This window comes from Pleurodeles waltl, chromosome 9 (assembly GCF_031143425.1).
Source record: "Pleurodeles waltl isolate 20211129_DDA chromosome 9, aPleWal1.hap1.20221129, whole genome shotgun sequence".
NCBI lineage: Eukaryota > Metazoa > Chordata > Amphibia > Caudata > Salamandridae > Pleurodeles > Pleurodeles waltl.
In genome coordinates this window covers 859196300-859223608 of record NC_090448.1, presented here as the reverse complement: position 1 = coordinate 859223608, position 27309 = coordinate 859196300, and positions in this window count along the sequence as shown.

Genomic DNA, 27309 nt, shown 5'->3' with positions numbered 1-27309 from the left:
CTACATCTCTTAGCAGGAAAGTTTTTTTTGGCCGTGGGAGGAATGTGCTCAGCAAAGTGACGATCTTTCAATCTAGCCACATCCTCCACCACTGCTTCTCTAGGAACTCTTGCCTGTTCCAGCACAACAAGGCTAGCTATGATAGACTCCTGAAATTTCACAAATGTCATCCTTGACTCTGGAGAACTATCCTTAAACACAACAAAAGCATTAAAAGTTGCCAAGTGGAACAAGTGAAGCGCTAATTTCTTATACCACACATAAGACTTACGAGCAGCAGTGTAAGGTTCTAACCTCTGATCTACTCTATCAACACCACCCATGTGCTTATTATAGTCTAAGATGCACACAGGTTTGCGCACTTCGGCAACCTGACCCCAAACAGCCACAGGTGAAGTACTCTCATCATGGATGGTGCTTAGCATGTATACATCCCTCTTGTCTACAAATTTCAGAGCTAGCAGCTCATCATTCCGCAAGGCACTGCACTGTCCCTTCTCAAGTTTTTTACAGACAAGCTCTTTTGGATAGCCTTTCCGATTAGAGCGGATTGTGCCACGAGCAACAGTGTCCACTCTGAACAACTCCTTGAACAACCGAACTCCAGTGTAGAAGTTATCTACATATAAATGGTGACCTTTGTTAAACAGTCGTCTACCAAGTTCCCACACAATTTTCTCACTAACTCCAAAAGTGGGAGGACAACCAGGGGGGTCAATATTGGAATCCCTACCAGTGTAGACCCGGAAATTATAAACATATCCTGTACTACTTTCTGACAGCATATACAATTTAATTCCATACCGTGCCCTCTTGCTAGGAATGTACTGCCTAAAAACCAAACGACCCTTGAACAGGACCAAAGACTCATCTACAGATATTTCTTTCCCTGGAACATAGATCTCTGAAAACCGATCTACCAAATGATCAAGGACAGGTCTAATCTTAAAAAGACGGTCAGAATCAGGATGATCTCGTGGCAAGGCTAAAGCATTATCTACAAAATGCAACATCCGAAGAAGAAGCTCATACCGGTTACGACTCATGATGGCAGGAAATATAGCAGTTGCCATCAAGGGACTAGTAGACCAATATGAAGACAGCGACGGCTTCCTTATCAGCCCCATCAAAAAAGTTAAACCCAAGAACTTTTTCAACTCTTCCAGATTTGTGGGAATCCACCGGCTAGCTCTAGAGTGTGGCCTAAGTCTGGCAGCGTTGTCCCTCAAAAACTGCTCTGCATACAAATTAGTCTGCTCAACAATCTCTTCCAAAAATATATCGTCCATAAACAACTCAAAAAAGTTGACGGGCAAAAAGTTTTCCGTATTAACTCGACACCCTGGAAAACCAGTAAACGCAGGCAACTGTGGCTGCTCCATGTTTGGTGCAACCCATGCGTCAGGTCTTCCAATGGGAAGCCTTTCAGCCGCTGGCTCCTGCACCATTGGCACATCACTGTCCTCCTCTAAAACAGGCCCTTCATCAGCACTGAGAGTGGCTTCATCATCAGATGATTCATCTCTGACAGAAAATTCACTTCCAGAATCCTGCACTTCCTCCTCTGCCTCAGATGCAGAGTCAGTCTCATATTCATGGTCAGAAGATGACTCAAAAAGCACACTAACAACCTGCTGAGCGGTCATCCTACGGCTGGCCATGATCCTTCCTACTAAAATTAACTGGACAAATACACCACCAACAACCAGCACTGTGTAAGATAAGTAACAAAGTATAGGTTTATCACTAAGAATTATAAACTCAAAAACTATACTGCTCACTTGCCTGAAAAAGCTTGACTCACCAGCAACTACTCTGCACAGCCACAGCAATCACCAACGATATCCCACTAAAAAGAGAAAAAAAAAAGCAAATTAGACATAAGACAACACAATAATCATTGTGCATAACTCTAAGGACAATTTCACACACAATCCTGCATTCAGTACACCACCTACAAACATGTCATTCATGCATTGCAACAATACTCACTTGGAGTAAATTTATTTACTTACCTAAAACATGCAACTACGCAAACCGCAGGACAACTACTGCCAAAACTGCAACAAGCCACAGCAAAGTCAGCAAAAGCTTAGAACTAAAACAAAAAGGAGAAAAACTGTTATTATCATAAAAGTAAATACTTCGCCAGTTGACAAACACTCCGCCACTAACCATTTTTTCATTTTCCCGTGTCTAGTCTTCTCTGCTTGGGGGAAGATGGGCCTAAAAAAAAAATAGGGCAATCTACCCCCAAGGGGAGGGGGCAGAAATCACCCAGATTACATTGCACCCTTTGGGGGGGGGCGACCCTTGCCCAAGGTGCCACACCCCCACACAAAGCACACACACACATACATAGTATCCCTGGCGCTATGGGGATTCTGCCCCCCTTGGGGACAGAAAGGCCTAAAAAATAGGCATATCTGCCCCCTAGGGGGGCAGAACTGCCCAAAAATACATGTGGGACCCTGGGGGCGACCCTTGCCCAAGGGGCCACCCCCCAACACAAAAAATAAAAATCAACAATAAAATCCCTGGTGTCTAGTGGCTTTCTGCCCCCCTTGGGGGCAGATCGGCCTAAAAATAGGGCCAATCTGCCCCCAAGGGGGGCAGAAACGACAATAAATACATTGCGCCTCTGGGAGGAGCGACCCTTGCCCAAGGGGCCACCCCCCAACACAAAGCACACATACATACATACTATTTCTGGCGCTATTGGGATTCTGCCCCCCTTGGGGGCAGAAAGGCCTAAAAAAAATAGGCCTCTCTGCCCCCAAGGGGGGCAGAACTGCCCAAAAATACATGAGGGCCCCTGGGGGCGACCCTTGCCCAAGGGGCCGCCCCCCAACACAAAAAATACACATCAACAATAAAATCCCTGGTGTCTAGTGGCTTTCTGCCCCCCTTGGGGGCAGATCGGCCTAAAAATAGGGCCAATCTGCCCCCAAGGGGGGCAGAAACGACAATAAATACATTGCGCCCCTGGGGGGAGCGACCCTTGCCCAAGGGGCCACCCCCCAACACAAAGCACACATACATACATACTATTTCTGGCGCTATTGGGATTCTGCCCCCCTTGGGGGCAGAAAGGCCTAAAAAAAATAGGCCTCTCTGCCCCCAAGGGGGGCAGAACTGCCCAAAAATACATGAGGGCCCCTGGGGGCGACCCTTGCCCAAGGGGCCGCCCCCCAACACAAAAAATACACATCAACAATAAAATCCCTGGTGTCTAGTGGCTTTCTGCCCCCCTTGGGGGCAGATCGGCCTAAAAATAGGGCTAATCTGCCCCCAAGGGGGGCAGAAACGACAATAAATACATTGCGCCCCTGGGGGGAGCGACCCTTGCCCAAGGGGCCACCCCCCAACACAAAGCACACATACATACATACTATTTCTGGCGCTATTGGGATTCTGCCCCCCTTGGGGGCAGAAAGGCCTAAAAAAAATAGGCCTCTCTGCCCCCAAGGGGGGCAGAACTGCCCAAAAATACATGAGGGCCCCTGGGGGCGACCCTTGCCCAAGGGGCCGCCCCCCAACACAAAATATACACATCAACAATAAAATCCCTGGTGTCTAGTGGCTTTCTGCCCCCCTTGGAGGCAGATCGGCCTAAAAATAGGGCCAATCTGCCCCCAGGGGGGGCAGAAACGACGTAAAATACATTTGCCCCCAAAGGGGAGCGACCCTTGCCAAAGGGGCCGCCCCCCAACACAAAAAATACAAATCAACAATAAAATCCCTGGTGTCTAGTGGCTTTCTGCCCCCCTTGGGGGCAGATCGGCCTAAAAATAGGGCCAATCTGCCCCCAGGGGGGGCAGAAACGACGTAAATTACATGTGCCCCCAAAGGGGAGCGACCCTTGCCCAAGGGGCCGCCCCCCAACACAAAAAATACACAGCAACAATAAAATCCCTGGTGTCTAGTGGCTTTCTGCCCCCCTTGGGGGCAGATCGGCCTAAAAATAGGGCCAATCTGCCCCCAGGGGGGGCAGAAACGACGTAAAAAGCATGTGCCCCCAAAGGGGAGCTACCCTTGCCCAAGGGGTCGCTCCCCTACACTAATATTCACTCACACACACACACATACAGAAATCCCTGGTGTCTAGTGGGCATTCCTGCTGCCCGATCGCATCGCGATCGGGCAGCAGGAATGCTCAAAGAGACATCGAGGGAAAGGAAAACCCTTTCCTTTCCCTCGATGCCTCTCTGAGAGCACCCCCACCCCGCACGAAGGTGAAATACTCACCTTCTCCCTTGACGCGCTGGAAGCAAATGGCTTCCAGCGCGTCATTCCCCGTTTCCATGAAATCAGCGTGCGATCGCGCGTTGACGTCATTTGGGGGGGCGGGGGGGGGGGTGGGCGTGAAAGGGGAAGGGATTCCCCTTTCAGCCCTGGCCTGGGGGTGTTGGGGGGCGGCCCTCGGGGGAAGCGCTAGCGCTTCCCCCGACTGCCAGTCCCTGGACGTAATGGTTACGTCCATGGCGCCACACGGGCGCTGCCATGGACGTAACCATTACGTCCGTGGCGGGGAAGGGGTTAAAATAAAAGCATGTAGAATAATAGGTATCGAAGACAGAAAAAAGATGGTGAGAACGAGGGAGTCTTAGGCACATATTGCAAGGAGGCTGTTAATTTAAATTAGGTGGCAGCAGGAGACTCTGTTCACGTCAGAATAATGAGGCATATTCCGTAATTTTCTGAGTGGTATTAATGGAAGTACAATTTACAGCAGTTATTACCTGACACAATTTGTCCTCTCAAAAATGCCATGGGGGTGATTTAATAAAATTTGGTCTGGGTTTGCATCATAAAAGTGACGTAAAACATCACAATTTTTCAAAAAATTATTTACTTTCCAGCGTAAAACTTGTTTTGCGTTGGTAATTGACTAAAAGTAAAGGCCCATATTTATACTTTTTGACGCTAAACTGCGCTAACGCAGTTTAGCGTCAAAAAATTTAGCACCGTCTAACGCCATTCTGAAGCGCCATGCGGGCGCCGTATTTATGGAATGGCGTTAGCCGGCGCTAGCAGACCGGCGCTGCCTGGTGTGCGTGGAAAAAAAACACGTAGACCAGGCAGCGCCGGCGTAGGGGGAAAATGGCGTTAGGGCGTCTTAAAATGGGGCAAGTCAGGTTGAGGCAAAAAAATCGCCTCAACCCGATTTGCGACATTTTTTTTCGACGCCCAGACGCCATTTAAATGACTCCTGTCTTAGTAAAGACAGGAGTCATGCCCCCTTGCCCAATGGCCATGCCCAGGGGACTTATGTCCCCTGGATATGGTCATTGGGCATAGTGGCATGTAGAGGGGCACAAATAAGGCCCCCCTATGCCACCAAAAAAAATAAAAAAATATAAAAAATTATACTTACCTGAACTTACCTGAATGTCCCTGGGGTGGGTCCCTCCATCCTTGGGTGTCCTCCTGGGGTGGGCAGGGGTGGCAGGGGGGGTCCCTGGGGGCAGGGGAGGGCACCTGTGGGCTCATTTTGAGCCCACAGGCCCCTTAACGCCTACCCTGAACCAGGCGTTAAATAGTGGCGCAAATGCGGGCTTTTTTGACCCGCCAACTCCCGGGCGTGATTTTTGCCCGGGAGTATAAATACGACGCATTTGCGTCGCCGTCATTTTTTTAGACGGGAACGCCTTCCTTGCATCTCATTAACGCAAGGAAGGCGTTCACGCAAAAAAATGACGCTATTTGCCCATACTTTGGCGCTAGACGCGTCTAACGCCAAAGTATAAATATGGCGTTAGTTTTGCGCTGAATTTGCGTCGAAAAAAACGACGCTAATTCGGCGCAAACGGAGTATAAATACGGGCCAAAGTGCCACCAGGGAGGAGGGTTACACGGGTGTTACCTTGCATTAACCAACCTTTTGACACAAAACCCCATCTACTAAAAAGGAGAGACAGGATTTTGCATAAAAAATCACCTTTTTAAAACCAAGAGTCCTTTTCTGACTTTGAATGTGTGTTGCACAGTACAGGACATGTACGAAGTAGGAAAAGTTTTACAAGTTGTCTAGGCACACTATTTTGTACTGGAAGGGAACCCTTCCAGTACACAACCTATGCTACACTCTCACGCGCACCCTTACACTGTGGCTCAAAGGTGTGTGCATAACGCACAGCAGCAAAATTCTGCTCTGACACTAGAGAGTGGGGAGGAGATTGCCATATCTCTGTGGATATGGCGCTTTCCTGCTCCCTCCCTGTCACACAACACATGGCAGTATTTTTGGCTGCTACGTTGGGTAACACTTTAGTGAATCTCACCCCCTGTATTTTAAATTGATAAGAAGGTGTGAGGGCAGTAACATTGAGTTATGCTGGCAGGAGGGAGTTTAAGAGATTACTCATAATCTTGTGGTGTTACTAAAACCCCAAAATTAGAATTACCAACTCTATGGAAAATTTTGCATGTTGTATTACTGCTATGATATTCCTGCATAGGTCAGAATTTGGGCCTCAAAGTATTTCCACACACTAACGTAGTTTGACATGTCAACCTTTAATTCTTGGGAACAAAAAGAGCCTGGCGAGAAATTTAAAAACCATATTCAACGAATGCTGGGCATTCTAATTAATATGTGTTTTCACTAGTGAACAGCATGATAGGTAGTTACAGAATTAATTCATGGTTGTGCTCAGCAGAATAGGGCCAAAAAAAGAAAACTGACAGGGCTGAATAATAACTCTTTGAGACATGGGCTTTTAGGACCTGATTTATCCTTTTTTGCGCCGCATTTACGTCATTTTTTTAGCAAAAGCGGTGTAAACTTACAAAATACAATTGTATTTAGTAAGTTTACGCTGCTTTTCCGTCAAAAAATTATGCAAATTTGGCACAAAAAATTATAAATCAGGGCCCTAGTTTCTTAGCTCCCTTTGAGTGGCTACCTGCATAGTGAGTGATTGGATGGATCTGGTGTGGGAAAACTGGGCTGATTGCAGAAACCTCCTAACTTTTTGCCCTCATTTTTCAATTATGCTGGCGTTTTTCTGACTCTGATGGTGCCCTGGATACAGTTAAACAGTCCCTGGGCCTATGCTCTGGCTAAAATGGATATGTAAATTAGGCACATTATAATTGGCTGAACCAACCTACCTATAAGTCCCTAGTATGTGGTAGAGTATGTACAGTTAAGGACCCCAGCATAGGTAGTACAGTCATAGGTGCACAGCTGTGGTGCCCTGTGTCATTCTAAAGGCAGGCCTGGCTTCCTGGCTGCTTTTTAGTTAAAGTTAACCCCAAATTCAACTTTGGAAGTAAAAGTACTTCCAAAGTACTCAGCTACCTTATTTTTACATAGAAGTCACCACTAGGGTGTGCCCTAGGTGCTCCCGAGAATGGTGCAGTGTAACTATAAGCAGGGACTTTATAAAGATGTTTTATTAGCCCTAGTGAGGAAAAAATTGTTACATTTGATTTTCCCCATAGTAGTGAATGTGCTCCATAGGCTAAAATGGAGGGACTTTATTTTAAAATAATAATGTCTTATTTTCCATGGGATGGAGCTAAATATGACATGTTTAGTATCAAATTAAAAGTTATAATAAATGAAACAACTTGTCACTGTTGAACTTAATATATCTAGTACCTAGAAAGAGTTTTAGAAGTCTTACTAAAAGTTACCAGTTTCAACCCTGCAGTGCCCTTCCCTGATTGGTCAGCCTTTGGCGGCCTGAGCAAAGCTGCCTTGATGAGGTGTGAAGTGGTGGATGCTGACACAAAGGAAGCATCTGGTGGTAGGAGATCTGCCTAAAATATGGTAAAACAGGTGTTCAAAGGAGGAAAGGACATTTGGGACAGCCACTGTATCTCCCCGTTTCCTGCAAACCCAGTAGCCAGATGCCCCCTGATTAGATTAAGGAAGAGGTCTGTTAAGGGAAGCTAACCACACCAGTGGCTGGGCTTAGCCAGACCTAAACTCTAAGACTGAATTTTGCCCATCTTGGATTTTGGAAGAATGTTGTTCCTTGGGATTGATTTTTGCACACTTCCCAGGAAGTGGTCACTCAAGAGGGTAGTGGCCTGCACAGAGGCTCCCCCCCTGCTTTTCACCCCAGGAACAAGGATAAATTGGCAGAGCTGCACCCCATCTCAGAACCCTATAAGAACAAGACACGAGGAAGAAGGACTGCCCTGCTGGACCCCTGGCCTGCATATGGACTCAGAAGGACTGCACCAGCTGCACACTTGGGCTTCACAACTAAAAGGACTTTGCCTGGCTTCTACTGCTTCAAGAAGAGACTCCCTGTATGCTACAGGTAGGAAATAGCTGACCAGATTCCCCTGCATCAAGCCCTGAAGAAACTGACCAGCTGACCAGTGGTCATGTTTGAATTTGAGCCACGTGCATTCTGGGAGTTGGAGTCCTAACCCTCATGGAGCAACTTAGAGTTTCAGAAATCTTGGGATAAGTTGTGGACCCCCTATGAACCTGAGGGGAACTTCTGGGAGAATATTAGAAATTTGGAGGAGTTTGGAGCAACCTTGGAAAAAAGCTCCACAAGTGGACTGACCCGACAATGAGAGTCAAGTCGGCTTAAGTTGACCGACACCAAGCCTGACTAGCTCTGGTCCCTCTGAAAAGCTCCAGAGCCCCAGACTTCCCAGATTTCACCAGGGGCTCATGGAAAGGCAATCCGATGATGTTGACTCAAAATTGGCTTGCTGTGGAGGGTCGTCCGACATGCAAGAGAAAAAGCTTCACAAAGTTTCTAAGTCATAACGTAAAAAGTTGGCCAAGGCTTCCTGTGCAGTGGATCCAAAGAGGTCTCCAGGGAGGTTGGCTTCAATTTCAAGTTGGTCCCAGATGAAGATTTCTGTCACAAAAATTCATCTAAGTTTGATTGGAGAATCCTTGACCGAGGCCTCCTGCGGCGCGTATCCGAAGAAGGCTCCAGGGAGGTCGGATCCGAATTGTGACCTCTTCCTGGTCTAGAAAACTTTCAAGAAAAAGACTATGGCCCATATTTGTCTTTTTTGATGCAAATAAGCACTAGTGCAGAGTTGCGTAAAAAAGTTTACCGCCAGCTAATGCCATTCCAACGCGCCACCCAGGTGCCTTATTTATGGAAGGACGTTAGCCGACGCTTCGGCCTGGTTAGCGCCAAAATAAATGACTCTAACCGAGCATCAGAGGCGTGGGGAAGAATGGGGGCTGTGCGTCAAAGAATGGTGCAAGTCAGGTTAGAGTAAAAAATATTGACCCAGGCGTTAAAAAATTACTCTAAACTGGTTTAGAGTCATTTTTTAAGGCCCTCCCCCTCCCGTGCATCATTTTTGCACGGGAGTATACATAAGGCACAAAGGCCTTAGAGTCATTTTTTGCCTTGGAACGCCTACCTTTCATCTCATTAACGCAAGGTAGGTTTCCACTGTAAAAAAATGACTCAAACTCCATAAATTTGGTGCTAGACGGGTCTAGCGACAAAGTATAAATATGGAGTTAAGTTTGCGCCAGATTTGCGTAAAAATAAATGACGCAAATCTGGAGCAAACAGAGTATAAATATGCCCCTAAGCCCGAAGGAAAAATTTAACCCAGGCCTCCCGCTCACTGTAGACGAGCAGGGCTCCATCGCAGTTGGCCTTAAATGTATTGGCCCTGGCGAGTACAACCAGATGTCCAGATTGGCGCTTTTTCAGTTTCAATGCGCTAAAAAACAGTTAGGCCCTCATTGCGACTTCCATGAAGACCGCCAATGCCGCGGGTGCCAGGAGACCGCCATTGCTGGCAGTCTCCCGCCCACCATATCACTGGTACTGCCGGATTTCCCCCACACTTAGGGCAGAAATCCAGCAGTAGTCATGCTGCCGTGAGGAGGTGCTTTGGTGGTTCCGCCACTGCCCCTGCCCCACCAGTAGGACACTGCCTGCCTTATTATGGGCAACAATACAGCCTGGTGGTGTCCTGCTGGCGGGGTGCTGCTGGCAGTCGAAGCTCCCCTTCCCGTTCCCTGCTGGACGGCCTTCTCACCGGACAGGTAAGGTGATCATCTGACAGAGGGGGGATGAGAGGGTGGGGGGTGTTGTATGTGCATTTATGAGTGTGTGGTGTCTGCATGTGTGCATCAATGTGTGAATGCATGGTTGTATGGGTGTCTAAATGTTGAAGTGAGTGCATGTCTGTATGTAAGTGTGAATGTGTGTGAGTATGCATGTTTGGATGGGTGTGAGTATGCGTGCTTGAATGCATGTACGAATGTAGTTGTGAATGCATGTATGGATGTAGTTGTGAATGCGTGTATGGATGTTGTTGTGAATGCCTGTATGGATGCGTGTGAGTGTATGCAAGTGTCGGTGAATGGGTGTATGTGTGGTGCGTGTGGGTGTCTGTGTGCATGTATGTGGGGAGGGGGTAGGGTGGGGGAAGGGATATGATGTGGCTGAAGGGGGTGTGAGGTGATATGGCTGAAGGTGGGGTGGAGGTGATGTGGCTGAAGGGGGAACGGGAAGGGGAGTCTAGTGCTTGCTGAGAGGGGTGGAGGAGCCATCTACTGGTGACCGAGAAAGAATTCACTGTCACTGATAGCTTTTCCACCATGATTTTTGTGGCTGTGCCATGTCGGAAGGCTAGCTCCTAATACCGCCAGCGGTCTTCTGTGGACCACCGGGTCAGAGATGATCATCTCCGCCCCAGCGGTTTCGACCGCCATGGCAGTACGAGTGGAGATGTGACGGGTTGGCAGACACCAACCTGCCACACTCATAATGTGGTTGGGACCGCCAAATTTACCCTGGTGACCCTCAAGGTCAAAGGCGCACCTTAATCTTTAAAAATTCACATCTTTGGTTCCCTTTTTTGGATTTCTGTCATTTTGGTGTCATTATAAAGATAAAATATAATCTATTTTTATATATTCGTGATGGATTTTAGAGTAGAGGCAGGGAGACCCACGGTTAAAAAAGCTCTTGGACAACAAGGCCTGCTTTGATTTTCAGCAGAGAGGTCACTTCATGGGAGATGCAGCCTGTTTCCAAGAAGGTGGTTAACACTGGGCTGTCCAGTGTAGCAGTAGAAGAGGACTCCTCAGATGATTAGGTCCTCATAGCACTGGGCTGGGAGACAGGTTCAGATGGTAAGCTGATTATACCCAAGAGTGGGAGTAGGCACTTTCAACCCATTCAGGTGAATGGGATCCCTACCACTGGCATGAGTTAGAGGTGTACACACAAAACAGGATAAGGAGGAAAAATAGGTACTCTATACAGATATCATCAACTTGTCTAAGTCAGAAACAACATTAGGTTCTTAAACATTTTGAAGAACTAGCGGCGTTGTTTCTCCATTAGGCATATATATATATATATATATATATATATATATATATATATATACACAAATATAACTTGGGGTGAGTGTTTGTAAAGTTTCAATACTCCATCCATCATTTTATTTTGTGGTGGTGCTAAATATATATACACACATCCATATATATTTATATAATGTTATATATAAATAAATGTATTTTTTCTGCTTATAAAACTAAATATATTTCACATTGGTTAATGTTTGCATATTTATTTTTCACAATATGAGTAAGTATATATAAATGTGTATAAATGTAATTGAATGTGTTCCTTTATGATAAAATCTAAATTACATGTGTGTATTAATTGTGTTTATCTATCTATCTATCTATCTATCTATCTATCTATCTATCTATCTATCTATCTATCTATCTATCTATCTATATATATAGTAAACTGTGATCAAGACCGAGAGGTTGAAACGCGTTGGTGGTGTCCTTTTACACTTCTTTGGATAGAAGCAATAAAACTCTCCTGGAGTGCAACAAATCAATTGTTTGTCAATTGTTGGTGTTGGAGATATATATATATATATATATATATATATATATATATATATATATATATATATATATTTATATATATTATATATTTGCAACAATTATCATTGGTAAATGTGCCCTCTGGTGCACAAAGGGCATTTAATTTATGAGTGTTGTACCATGCTCTGGCAAGTGTTTTTTTTGTGTTATTGTGTGCCACTGACGTAGGTAAATGCAAGTTTAGCATCTGAGAGTGCTTGCACGACAAAAGGGCATCTAAGGGCAAGCGGGTGACACCCACAGTCCTGCAGCAGGTGGGACTACTATCACCGCCACCAATGCTGACGGTCCTCCTGCCCCTAGTAAGTCATGTTCATTATTATTTCTTACTTGTACCTCTTCTCATTATTTAAACAATGGCCTTGTGAATTTAAATGATTTACTTTTTTTAAACTACCAAATCTAATGTTTGGTATTCCTACATTACCTTATGTTTTCTATATTTCCTGTTTATGCAGCTGACTTACTCCTGTTTGTAGATTTCTGCGCCCTTTTTTAAGTAAGGTTTTCCTCTGCCCTCTTGCATATGTCTTGTGTAGTACTATTAAGAGAATAGATTTTTGGTAATGTGAGGAGGATCGCCAGCCCAATTAAACTATTCACCAAACATGTTGGGTGAGAAAGCTACCTTGATCAAATGGTGAAAAATAACAGGAACACAGAGATAGAATGGCCATGGTCATGGGCCCCCAATAGTGTGTTATTTATACAGTATACTGCAGTATGCTAGCAGTTTCCATGACGGTGCAGCATGGTTGGAAAGGAATGAGATCCCATTACCAACCAATACCATAGGTTCTTCATTTACCATTCTCTTCCACCCCTTCATTGCATTTTAGTGTCAACCTTTCACAGTCTTATCCCTGCAATAGGAAATAAAGGTTTTTGGTTGACTTGACTGCCTGGCTATTTGAACATGTTGTCAACCATCAAACCCCACCAAAGTGACAGTTTCAACAGAAAATACTGAAAACTGAATTCTAGTGAAGTATTGCCATTATACTTTGTGTAAAATAATAACTTAGGTTGCTAATCTGGTAACTAAAATGGGTGCAATATGTTTTTTTTTTTTCTAAGCGTACAGACCACCCGTGCCACAGCCAGCACCAGCAGCCAGACAGGTACATAGGAGGCACTGACGGTCAAAAGGGGAGCAGTTCTTGCAGTGGCATGGACAACTATTTAGCCACCTTGCTTTCTTATTGACAGTACTGTATTTGTTAAGCAAGGCAGATGTCCCATCTATCACTACCCTATCTACAGCATTTTGCCACCTAAAACTTCAGCATGGTTTAATTTGGCGCTGAAGTGCCAGCAGTGAAATGTGTATCTGCTTCAGTTAACAGCACAACATTACAAAGTCTACAGCACAGTGGTGTGTTTCGCAGTGCCCACTTAGTCACCTATTATTAGTAGTTCACTTCATCATTCTTTCCTAGGCTACTAAAAAATATAAATTCTCAGCATGTGCCACATTTTTATGCCCAAGTGACTTGTATTTCATGGGTTCCAAGATGGATTGATGCCTGTTCTGCTTTTTTTCCTTCTGTTAAGTAGTCAATCACTGTGACTGTGCAGAAGCGAGGAACATGATCAGTGACCCCAAACTATTCCATAGGTAATCCTCCACCTAGCCTAATCCTTCACACGTATCCTTTTGTAGAGTAACGTACCATGCGGCCAAGTGAAGGTATTTGTTGAAAATACTTTTGTGGTGAAGGTCTGGGTAAAATATGGGACTAAAAGCCTGATTTTGAGTTTGACGGATGGGATATTCTGTGACAAACATGCTAAATAAAATATGTCCCATTTGCTCTTTTATAATGCATCATTTATAATCTGTGCACAGTCTACTTATGGTGGACGGGATATCCGTTATATGTCACATGTGAGAGAAAGCATCCACTCTGCCCCTAAGTTTGGAATAAGGCTAGAACTGAGGCAGTTGGAGAAGAGCAGAGTAATTGGAATTAATTATAATAAGTTAATAAATTATCATGCCATTATAGTCAAGCATAGTATTAATTGTGTGGCCTATTCACCTTACTCATTAATGAGAAGTAACTCATAACTCACAAAGTGTCCGTTTGGTTTCACTATAAAAACTGTTAAACATAAATCACCTTTTGATTATGTTGGCATTCTGGCTTAGTTCTGTGACGTCACTGCTATTTCTTTATGTGAGGGCATTGTGGGGAAATCTTGGCCATGTGACTATTCACATCAAACAAAAATTTCAATGGCCCTATGGACCAGCAATGTTCTGCTACTGTGCCACTGTAGTATCAAGTATTTGCACTGAGCAATACAATTTGAGTTTTTCTATACTTTTCTTTCTTGATATAGCTACTCCTGCTTTTGGAGATCACCCATCCAGGCAGGAGATAGCCGCTCAGCTGCAGTGCCAAAGGCTGGAGGCTATAGCAGCCAAATACTGCCAGCTGGTGGCCTTGAAGGAGGAAGAGGCACATGCATCCCATCCACACCAACATAGACGTCACTTGCAGCCAAGGTCCACTGATGCCCAGTGGAACACCAACACCCTCCTCTTCCTCATCAACAGACTGCTTCCTCCTCCATGCCCTACGTGAGCTGGCACTGCTCTGGCATGGGCAGCAGAACCTGGCCCGGGACATTTGCACTTAAACTTCAGCTAAACACAAACCTCAGAATTAATGACTTCAAGATTCTTTTTCATTTAAGTTTTAGTTGGTAGGAGGGACTGTGTCATTGTGGGTGGAGAGTGTAGGAAATGGGAAGGGAAGTTGGGGAAAGGGTCAGACACAGGAAATTTGAAGTTTTTTGTTTGGGGAGAGGGGTGAACCTGTTGTGGGGGGGAGGGTTGTTTACATATTATGCTGTACTTATTTTTTTTCCCCTAGTCTTTCCTAACCTGAGGTCCATATTCTTCAGTAGGTTACTTTATTTACATCTTCCTGCAGTCCAGTATACCCGCTACCAGAGAGGGAACAGACTAGTTCTGTTTGACTTATTGCTTGATGAGGTTTTGCAGCACCCAGCCACCTATCAACTTATATACTAGTTAGGTAATGCGCTTGTCCTACCCTCTGTAACTATTTATCTATTGACCACTAAATGCCAACAACATACACAAAATATTAATCTTACTTATTTATCTATGCTTCCCAAGATCAACTTCAGTAATAGGTTCTTCGCTAGTTCACTTTTTAATTCTTACCTAAATAGATTAAGCAATGACTGCAACCTCTCTCAATGTTCTAAAACCTTATTGCAGGGTTTCCCACAGGGCCTATCAATGCTGATGGTAGTAGCGGGCTAGTGCTAACAGTGAAGTAATTCAAAGAGTGAAGTCTCACTCCCACCCATTCCAAATGATGCTTGTGAGGTGAACTCCAACTGTAGAATTACTCAAAAGAATTATCCATCACAAACAATTAGACTGAAAGAAAACAGAGTAAGTGGGTAATCCAAAACTGAGAGACCACTTTAAAAAACATTGTACAAACAATAACCAGCTGTAGTACTTCTACTAATCTGGGGAATTCATAAATATTTAATTTATTAAAAAAATTCAAACGAAACTTATAAAAATCTGGAGTCAGGATTCAGGAGAAGGTAACTGCATGTTGCATTTTGTAAGCAACAGAAGTCTGGATTTACAAATCTAAAGTAATCTACACTTCTGGCGTTACTTTACTCTTGCAGTGTAAGTTTACATCTAGTAATTTCCCAACAGTAACTTAACTTTACGAGTAGTAACTTTGCACACAGAAAGAAACTGCCACCATTTTACAGGAGGTTACTGTTACTACTAGCAGTTAGATACTACTCACAAAGGTACTGGGTGGTAGTACAGTTACACTTCAAGAGTAAACTTACAGCAGAAGTGTATCTTTTCTTTACCTTTGTGAATCTGGTAATAGTGTGCTTTAGTACTATCTGGAGCAGTCATTGTTCTAAATAAGACTCTGCACTATGATAATAATGTCTCTTTCATGCCTGGGCAGGGGTAGTAGGGCTAGTGTGGGCTAGTATTTTTCAGAAAATCCTGTAAGAGTGATTTCCCACTGTATTCACCACATCCACCCCACCAAATGTGTTTGATCCAATTATGGTGTAAAATATTAAGTCACAACTGAATAGATCACACAACCTGAGGGAAGAGTGTTAGGGATATTTTGAATGGATAGGTAGGGGGAGTTGGGGATAGTTGAGACAAAGATAAATATAACATCCATCAAGTCGATGAGCAGCACATCATCACATCTGAAGTGGAAGGAAGGACACAGTTCAGCCCAAGTCCCAAGTTATATTATGGTACCTAGGGGTTAAAATAATACACAAGAGGGAGGACCCACAGAGTTCTATAAAATGTTATTGTTAAGGAAAGGAAACTGATACTGTATCTATAAATGGCAAAATAAAAGATGCATCTGCATTCTTCTTCTCGGAATGTCCATCTTGGGTGTGAAGCTGAACCTGTCCAGTAAGCAGGAGTGTTACATGTCGCTTTCCTGCAGGAAAAGAGAAGGCCTGCGGAATGCAAAAAAGTACATGTCAAGAAGAGTAAGGGGTAAAGGTACAAAATGAGCTGCAAGCCCAATGAACAGCATCTCCCCTTTGTTCCACAGTAAGTAATTTCCAAAGAAGTGTAGTGCACTAGCTTTTCCCATAGGTATTGTTTGTAATTTTCTACTTCTGACTGTTGGGCCCAGTGACCATCCCAACTCTGAGTTCTCTCCTGAGCCAAATGAGGTACACCTGTAGTTTGATGGTTTCACACACTGGATCCGTTTCATATAAGGCCAGACCGCCCTATAATTGATATTTTCTTTTCAGTAAATGTATGACTGCTTGCTTCCCATAGGCACTATTTGTAATTTCCTTCTTCTGGAAGTTGGGTCCCATGATCATCCCAACTCTGAGTCCTGTTCTGACCTGCATGAGCTATACCTATAGTTTTGATGGAAATACTCCCTGGTTCCTTTTAATATCAGGGCAGACCACATATACTTTCTTTTCAGTAAAGGAATGACTACATACATACACAAAACAATAAAACCAAAAATTGGAGAACAATTAAGCCTAGGAAATATACATGATTAATCTCAGTCCTCCATTCCTAGGTCTCGAACCCCACCACACATTGCATGAAAGCCATTTGTTCATCCTGTTAGACTAAAGTAGTTGCTTATTCTAAAAGGAAGGAATACTGTTTATTATGAAAAACACTGCCTGGGAAGAATGCATCCAGTGCCCAAATTCAACATATAGATCACCTAGTCTGAATTACAGACAAGTCAAACTTAAAAAAAAAAGTATACACCAACACAAGGGGTTATCGGGGGCCCAATCAAAAAAAGCATAAAACACACCATTAACACCACAGCAGAATATATATCATCCTACAAGGAAGCATAATTGCAAACCAGCAGCAATCCTAACATTGAAAAATGACTGTTACCTTAGTTCCTTGTCCAGGATAGTAGACAAAAACTGCAACTCAGACTGTGTGAGTGCACTGTAGGTGAGCAGACAACTGTTTTTATAGCATGTTTTTGGCTCAATCCTTTCTGGTCGCTGAGCCTTCTCAGAGGCTTATTTTGGGCCTCACCTGGCTGTAAGCCTTAGGCACTTAACTCATGCACTCCCCTCACCACTTTCAGGGTTTGAACATTTTTTGGATTGATGTGCTTGTATGCAAATACTTCATTTAGATGGACACATTCTTTCTTCTCTGCTTTTTTCCTTTCCTCCCTATTTGTTCTTTCAATTATTCCTTCCTTACCAATGAGGAATATTCTTAGGCATCATTCTGTAATGTTCTGATGATGATCCTGATTTTTTTATAGGATTGAAATGTTGTTGGCTCTTGCACACTCACCCTGTACTGTATATACAATATTTAATGTTGGGCAGCTTTTCTGCTATAAATTTATTTGTTACTAAAAGGATTTTCTGAATTACGTCACATATCATTGCCTGAGTCTTTCTATATGATTTTTTGTCTTATGTGGTTTCTGTTTCTAGCTACCAATTTGACTGATTTGCTAATTAAATGTGATTTTATATGCTCTAATGAACAAATTGTCTGGTTCTAACTTTCTGTTTTCAGTAAATGTATGACTGCTTGTTTTCCACAGACATTGTTTAGAATTCCCTTCTTCTGGCTGTTGGGTTCTGAGACCATCTCAACTCCAAGTCCCCGCTTTACCCAAATAAGATACACCGGCAGTTTGGATGAACATGAAGAGCAAAATAATATTAACATTTTGTGTATTTTCTCTAACCAAACTGACTAGTCTCTGAAGAGCCTAAAAAAAGAAGTACTGGAAAGGACAGGAGTGGGCAATGTAAATAACTATAGTGACATGTGAAAGCAGGGAAATCTTTCCACTAGAATCATACATCGGGCCCCAAATATTACAAATAAAGTATGCACATTAGGTACAACAACACCCTGGTCACCACATGAACCATCAATTACTCAGTATATCACTCATTGGAGCATAGGTGCCTGTTTCAAGTGTGGTGCAATGTCAATGTGTCTATTGTATCTTCTCTTTTCTTATGGAAGCGACAAACAATGGCAGTCTTGTTGTATTATTAATGATCATGACTGTCAGGCAGCTCAGCTAGGGATAACAATAAAAGAGTAGGGATGGGAGGCATTGTCTTCATGTCCTTTAAGTGAACAGAGAAGGCTTCTTCTGTGAAGTCTGGTCCAATTAATAGATGTGAATAAATCAAACATCATCAGTTAGGCACAAATATATAAATGTTCTTCTATATACCCCTTTTTTTGCAAACAGTTTGACAATTTTATGTGAAAGTTATGTTGTGGCCTGCTTAGTCAGGGAAGTAGAGTTCACCCTCAAACTCAGGGGGGTTCTCCTAGAAGTTCATCAGCTAACATGCTTGAGTCTGACCAATCCCTCTCATCCACCTCCTGTGCTGTTTCAGGAGCAGTATAATGTTGTGTTAGAAGTGTAGGTTTATTCTCATCATGGGCAATATCTGCATATTTTAAGGTGAGAGGGTGGTCCTTCTGACTGTGACAACAACACTGGCTTCACTGGACATGCTCTCAGTAGACACACTGGCTACCGGACAAGCCAGATCATTAACTGCCAGCCTGCAAAGCACTGGCCATTGTCGCATTTTCTCATACCTATAGTCTAATGGGTTTTGATCCAGGTAGGTCTCTTTTTCATCCAGATAGTCTTGAACGATTCTCTGAATGGTCAGTGATGTTGCTACTTGCTAGATCTCTGTTGCCTTCATCTCTCTGTACGTGACCTAATCCCTGCTACTTAAAACCAGCCATTGCAGAGGTTGGGTCAGATTCTTCTGCTGCTGGTGTAGCTGGTAATGATGGTGATGGCTGTGAGACAACAGCACTGCCTTCCCTGGAGTTTGAATACCACATGCCAGAACTTCTGCCTGGGCCTCAAATTTCCAGCAATTCTTCTTTCAGGTCTCTTGCTTGGGTGACAATCAAAGTCTTGTATTATGAAACATACCATTCTGAAAAAGGAATGAAAGTGGCGGGTATTTTTTGTACTGTGGGTAACCTATTGTGGCACATATGTAATTTTTGGAGGACACAATATGTCTTTGCATCCTTGTAGTAAAAGCCAAGCAAAGCTCTGAACCAACTCATATGCTCCTTCGTTCACATAGACAAAACTTTGAACCCACCTTTCTCAACTGGTCCTGTAACAGATATAACAACGGGATTGCTTGGCTCATCGTACTGTCTTCTTTGCTTACTTCTTATGTTAAAATCTCAAAATGAAGTAGTATTTGTGACAGGCATTTAACTAGCCCCAATATGCCCATCTCCATGTTCATGCTTATCTATAGACATCCCCTCCACTTTGAAGGACATTGTTGGTGATCAGTCTATGCTGCTCAAAGAGACATCACAACATGTTGTAGGTCAGGTTCCAGCATGTTGACACCTCCTGTATGAGGGTTTTAACCGGTACTCTATTAGCCCAATGAATGATCCTAAGCTGCTTCCGGCTTTAAAGGAATGACTGAAATGAGTGCAGATTCTTCAGCAGATGGCTAGTATGTTGCTGGCTATGTGTGCTTTTTTTTAAAGAAACCCCTACACGATCAGGTTGATGTAATGCGCTAAACACGGGACTCTGAAATATCCAGCATCTGCAATGGTTTTGACTATACTACCGCCATTGTCAGTGACAATAAACCCAATTCTGAGACCTGGGGGTCAAAGCTATTCAAACACCTTGCTGTTAATCCCTTACAAGTTGTTTGCAGCTAAATAGGATTTCTCCATGGCAAACATCGTTACTGTTGCATGCAGCCGGACGCCCTTACAATTTTCTTCACTGCTGAGACTGGAATGTAGCTGTTGCCTAGCACACACAAAGGAGATCCAATGTGCAGTGATATAAATGTAATCAGTTACTTGACAATTGGTTTACATATCTGTTGTCAGGAGGAAAGTGTTCATAGCACTCTGCTGCATAGCATGGCAAACCAATTGCAGCACATCATGATGGAGTGCTGGAAAAACAGCTCTGGCAAAAAAAGGTCTGGGAGCCTTCCATTTCAGGCAAATGGCAACCACAAATTCAAAAAATCCCAGTCTTTCCACAAAATAAAAAGGTAGGAGGTCCAGCGCTAACGTTTTAGCCAACGTCCTATTATTGCCATTGGGTGGTTGCATTAGTAGGACCTCTCCTGCCTAAACATGCTCATAATAGTAGCTTGGATTTTTGTCTTTTCTGGTGTCACTGACACAGGCAGCTTCCAGAGAGATCCAGGAGGTAGCAGTCTTAATGTGCATCTTTGGGGAATTTCTGCATGGGGTGGAGGTATCTGCATCTGAGTCTTGTGTCATTTGGAGGTTCCTGATACAGGTGATGCTGGCACAGTACAGGGGACAGAGCTGCTTTCTGTAATGCTGTCACCCTCTTCTTCATCATACCCTCCTTCTTGTTCTATTACTGGGGACATAGCTGATTTCTCTCTCTCATAATTACTGCCACCACCAGCTTAAGGTGCTCCTCCCACCAGATTGTGTGATGTTTCTTCAGATGTGATGCTCAGCCTCCACTACCAAGGTGCAAACCTGACTCACGTCGACAAATACTTGTGTAGCAACTGGAGCGTATTGAAAAGTTATTCTATTGCATGCTAATTGTAAAGAAGTCCCAAAGTGAGGAGGAAAATGTTTTTACTGGGCCAATGCCTGAAGAACTAGGGGAAGGTGGCTGTATCATATGTCTATAGGGTGTACTTTGACTGTGGTAGCAGTGGATGCAGGTCTCCATGGAGGCCCCATAAATATGGAAGCCAGAGGTGGTGGTGTTTGAACCACATCCTTCTAAGCAGGTTGAGTAGGAGGAGACATCTTGGTGTCCTCTGAGCCACGTTCCATACTGACAATCACTAGCTCATCCTTATCACTGTCACTTTCTGTAATTCTAAGGATTTCAGGAACTTTCCTTTTCTCTTTTCACTTGGGTGGGTCTAGCAATCGGCAGAGGTCCAGTCTATGTCCAGATCATCAGAAGGGGGCTTGGAGAAGATGATGGAATACCCTTTCTTTTTCTTGCTAGAGTTTGTGAAGTCAATGATTGAAGAGCAACACCTTGCTAAGCAGGAAGCTCACACTCCTGCTTTGCTCCTACTTAAGGAAGAGCTGTTGCTGGTTCCTATTGTCCACTTTCCTGCAACAATTGGGGACTAGATTTCGGCTGAGACAATTCCAGTTCATGATCACTACTTGTTGCCATGACTGCAGTGGTTGCATTGCTGAGAGGCATGAGCTTGGGGTTAGCCATAGGATGGGGTGGTGCTGTTGATGATGCAAGAGTGCTGCTCCTAACCTTTTGCTGCCAAGAGGAGGGTGCAGTAGGCACATGTTGTTTACTGAAAAAGGTAAAGGCCAGCACACCAGTGATGGCAACATCCTTCTTCTTCTCCTCACTGGCCACTTTCTTGGCAGGACTACCTGTCTTTAGTGCCATTTTCACATCCTTACTTAGCCCTGGCGGTAGCCACTTAGTTGTGGAAGCAGGGGAGGTCTAAGCTGGGGTGCTTCTCTGACAGCCTTCTGTCTGTCTGTACTGTGTGTGATGATGTCTCTTCTGCACCTAAAAGCAAAAAAAACAAGAAACAAAAATCAGTGAAATTAGAAATTTGCTGTTCGAATCTACAGACAACATAATTTAGTAAGGTCACATCACAAATAATTAACAATAGTGTACCCATTCTAAACAATAATAATATAATATTTCAATAGCATACAGATTGAAAAGTTAATTTTATGTACCTCTAAGGCCTTTGAGACAACTGTGTAAGGCGAGGATGTGAGGGAAAAATGGAAAAAAGGTCCTTAAAATAATTATTGCTGGTATGCGCTTATGACCAATGACAGGTGGTGGATGTAGGGCAGGCCAGGGTAAACACAATAATGACCCTCCCAAAAATTATTGCCAGGGTAGACTTTCCAATGCCAATGTATTGCCAATGGTTGACTAAGCGTGCAAGGCAGGCTAGGGCAAAAATGGAGTAATAATCCTTAAACAAATTATTGCTAGTGCAATCCCATGGTCTATGGCAGGCTGTGGGTGCTGGCCAGGCCAGGCTAGGGGAAAATGGAATACTCCTTTCAAAAATATTGCTGATGTGCCCCTATGGCCTATGTCAGGCGATGGATGCAGACCGGGGTAGTGGAAAATGGAATGATCCTTAAACAAAATGATTGCTGGAGTGCGACTATGGCCTATGGCAGGCAGTTGGTGGAGGCGAGGCTAGGGGAAAATTGAATAATCCTTAAAAACATTATTGTTAGTGTGAGCCTATGATAGTCAGGGGGTGCAGGGAAAAATCAAATAATTGAAAATAATTAATGCTAGTGTCGCCTAGTATTTTCTTACTACCATCATCCTCAAGCACATTAAACTCCCTTGAAGGAAAAAAAAAATAATTACAAAAAACAAAAGGCATAGGCCTCTTCTATTAATGTCTCTAAAAAATGGCTTTGAAAAGTGGAAAAGAAGTATTTATATACTGTCTACACAAAAGAGCCGCCCACCACATGTGCAGAACAAAGCAAGAAGGCATGAACAACAAAAAACACCTGCAGGCCTATAGCAAATGCAAAGAACACTGTATACAATATGGCCCATGAAACATGGCCACCAAGGGTTAAGGCATGGACAGCAAAGAGCACATTCAGGCCTATGGCAAAAGCAAAGCACATTGACTACAAAATGGCCACTGACCACATGGACAACCAGGGCAAAGGCATGGACAATGAATAACACATGCTGGCCTAATACAAAAGCAAAGCAAGCTAACTACAAAATGACCACCTACCACATAGCCACCAAGGGCAAAAGCATGCAATACAAAGAACACATGCAGGCCTATGACAAAAGCAAAGCACACTGACTACAAAATGGCTGCTGTCACTATGACCACCAAGGGGAAAGGCATGGAGAACAAAGAATACATGCAGGCCTATGGCAAAAGCAAAGCACACTGACTAAACAAAACAAAATGGCCACCCTGCCACGTGGCATGGAGAACAAAGACAAAATTGTGACCTATGACAAACCCACACGAACACTGGCCACACAAAAAATTGGCCACTTGGCAGGCAAAGAAAGGAGGCATGGTAAAAAAAGAAGAAGCCACTACCACTAATTCATCAATGCCTAAAATGAAAAATATATTGTATGTCATCTTTGAAACGTCACCGGCCACAAACATCTCAAGAAGACTCTCCCCTTTCTTACAAGGCCTTCCTGAAAGTGTTTCCTGGCCCCCGATCGCAGCACAGCTGGGATCAGGGGCCAGGAAACACCACTAGACACCAGGGATTTCACTTGGGGGGGTCAGCCCCCTCGGAAAACGGGCCGGCCCCCACAGGGGCATATTTTTTTTTTTTTAAAGGTAGGTGTCCCCTGGGGGGGGGGGGGGAGATGGGCGTGATCGCTCGCGATCGCGCCCCCCCAGGGGCTAAATGTATTTAAAAAAAAAAAAAAATGGACAGGGGGTCGCCCATGGGCAGGGCGACCCTCTGTGGGAACAATATTCTTTTTAGTTGTTGTAGGGTTTCCCTGGGGGGCATTTTGGTCCCCAAGGAAACCATACAACTACTAAAAAAAAAATATATATATATATATATAGATCTATCTATAGATATATCCATGTAGATAGATATATATAGAGATAGATCTATATATATATATATATATATATATATATATAAATCACTTTTGTCAATACATGTGTGGTTTCCCTGGGGGCTGCGATCGGCCCCCAGGAAAACCAGACCCACATATAAAAGTGATCTATATATATATATATATATATATATATATATATATATATATATTTGCCACCAGTTGTCTTGCAGTTGCAGCTTGCGTCTTCAAAGCAATGCACATACTTCAACTGACGCATTTCAACTGTAGCTTTTAGGCAGCAATAAAAAAGTCAAGTAAGTATTGTGATTATGTTTCTGCTACAAAAGGGTCAGATTTTTGTCTAGTGGCAGTTTTAGTGCCATAAAGAAGCGCAGAAGGTTTATATGCCTACTGCAAAGAGCAAATCTTTATTTTATGTAAATAGCTGAGTACATTAGTAAAGTCAGCCATTACATGCGCTATAATACAAATGAAATGTATGTGCGGGGTGGAGGGCGGCTATGGAGAGATGAAGGGCACTTTTGCTGGGTGGTAATGAGGGAATCCGAAGAGGAGGGAGTGGGAGCACCAATAATGATTGTTGGACTGGGCGCAGGAGGTGCTAAAGACTGTGACGAATGGTATGTGACAAGGTGTTTTTTGAGTGTCTTGAAAGAACGTGCTGATTGAGGGAAGAAGCGCAGGTAAGGTGGACTCTACTGTTTCACGTACCTCACACACACCATCGATTTTGTGACTGTCTACGTAGGCTAGTGTTTTAGAGCAACAGTATAGCCAATAGCAGAGATGGCATCTTGATGGATGACTGCTGCCGTCACTCGGGTTATAGAGGACAGCTCTGACATAGGATCAGAGACAGAGACATCAGATACTGAGACAGCATCTGAGGGATAGGACAATGGCGCAGACTCTGGGAGTGATTCTTCAGTTGGAGGAGTCTCATCCGATAACTCCTCTTCCAGTAAATTATGAGGGAGGTGATGAGGACAGTCCTGCTGTCCCTTCGCAAGCACAGTCTGTGCAAAGGGGTAATATTGGGTTAGCCCAACCCGGAGAGCAGGTGAATGCGGCGGCAAGCAGAGAGAGAGAGTGCTCTCTTGGGAGCTCCCCAATTTAGTTCAGCCCCAAATTCCACCGCCCAAATTGTATTGTGGAGACATCAAAATTATCTATCACAAAACAAACTGGTTTTGTAAGGCAGGCACCTGTGTTTTTGGTCCTGGGTTCGGCGGCCATATAGAGAAACACACTAAACCCAAACATTTCTGGAAACTAGATATTCGGGGGAGTCCACAGAGAAGTGACTTGTGTGGATTCACCAAAGTTTTCTTACCCAGAATACTCTGCAAAGCTGAAATGTTGAATAAAAATTCTATTTTTCTTGCATTTCTATCACACAAACTACAGGAATATGCTGGGATCCACAAAATTCCTACCACCCAGTGATTCCTCACCTGTCCTGATAAAAACACTACCGCACATGAGTGCCTACAACTAGTGCCTGCGTCAGGAATGGATCACCCCAGGGTCAACAACTGCCTCATGTAAGGACCAACATTGACCGTTGTGTGATCTATTCCTGTCGCGGGCACCAGGCCTACCCACACAAGTGAGGTATCAATTTTATCGGGAGACTTGGGGGAACACTGGGTGGAAGGAAATTTGTGGCTCCTCTCAGATTCCAGATCTTTCTGTCACCGAAATGTGAGGAAAATGTGTTTTTTTAGCCAAATTTTGAGGTTTGCAAAGGATTCTGGGTAACAGAACCTGGTCAGAGCCCCACAAGTCACCCCATCTTGGATTCCCCTAGGTCTCTAGTTTAAAAAAATGCACAGGTTTGGTAGGTTTCCCTAGGTGCCGGCTGAGCTAGAGGCCAAAATCTACAGCTAGGCACTTTGCAAAAAACAAGTCAGATTTCAATGTAAAAATGTGATGTGTCCATGTTGCGTTTCCTGTTGCGAGCATTAGGCCTACCCACGCAAGTGAGGTACCATTTTTATCGGGAGACTTGGGGGAACACAGAATAGCAAAGCAAGTGTTATTGCCCCTTGTCTTTCTCTACATTTTTTCCTTCCAAATGTAAGACAGTGTGTAAAAAAGACGTCTATTTGAGAAATGGCCTGTAATTCACATGCTAGTATGGGCCCCCCGGAATCCAGAGATGTGCAAATAACCACTGCTTCTCAACACCTTATCTTATGCCCATTTTGGAAATACAAAGGTTTTCTTGATACCTATTTTTCACTCTTTATATTTCAGCAAATTAATTGCTGTATACCCCTTATAGAATGAAAACCCATTGCAAGGCGCACCTCATTTATTGGCTCTGGGTACCTAGGGATCTTGATGAACCTACAAGCCCTATATATCCGTGCAACCGGAAGAGTCCAGCACACGTAACGGTATATTGCTTTTAAAAATCTGACATTGCAGGAAAAAGTTACAGAGTAAAACGTGGAGAAAAATGGCTGTTTTTTTCAGCTCACTTTCAATATTTTTTTATTTCAGCTGTTATTTTCTGTAGGAACACCTTGTAGGATCTACACAAATGACCCCTTGCTGAATTCAAAATTTGGTCTACTTTTTAGAAATGTTTAGCTGTCCGGGATCCAGCATTGGTTGCACACTCATTCCTGTCAATAACTGGAAGGAGGCTGAAAGCACCAAAAATAGTAAAAATGGGGTATGTCCCAGTAAAATGCCAAAATTATGTAGAAAAATTTGTTTTTCTGATTCAAATCTGCCCGTTCCTGAAAGGTGGGAAGATGGTGATTTTAGCACCAGAAACCCTTTGTTGATGCCATTTTCAGGGAAAAAAACACAAGCCTTCTTCGGCAGCCCTTTTTTCCAATTTTTTTTAAAAAAACGAAATTTTCACTGTATTTTGGCTAATTTCTTGGTCTCCTCCAGAGGACACCACAAACTCTCGGTACCATTAGAATCTCTAGGATATTCTAAAAAAAGGACGCAAATTTGGCGTGGATAGCTTATGTTGACAAAAAGTTATGAAGGCCTAAGCGCGAACGACCCCAAATAGCCGAAAAAGGGCTCATTACTGGGGGGGGTGAAAGGCCCAGTAGCTAGAAGGTAAAAAAAAAAACACACCACATAAACAAAAGCTGTATATATATATATATATATATATATATATATATATATATATATATATATAAACTATATATGTACTCACACACACACACACACACATATATATATATATATATATCAAAAACGAAGTTGTCCTCATATGAAAGCGCACTC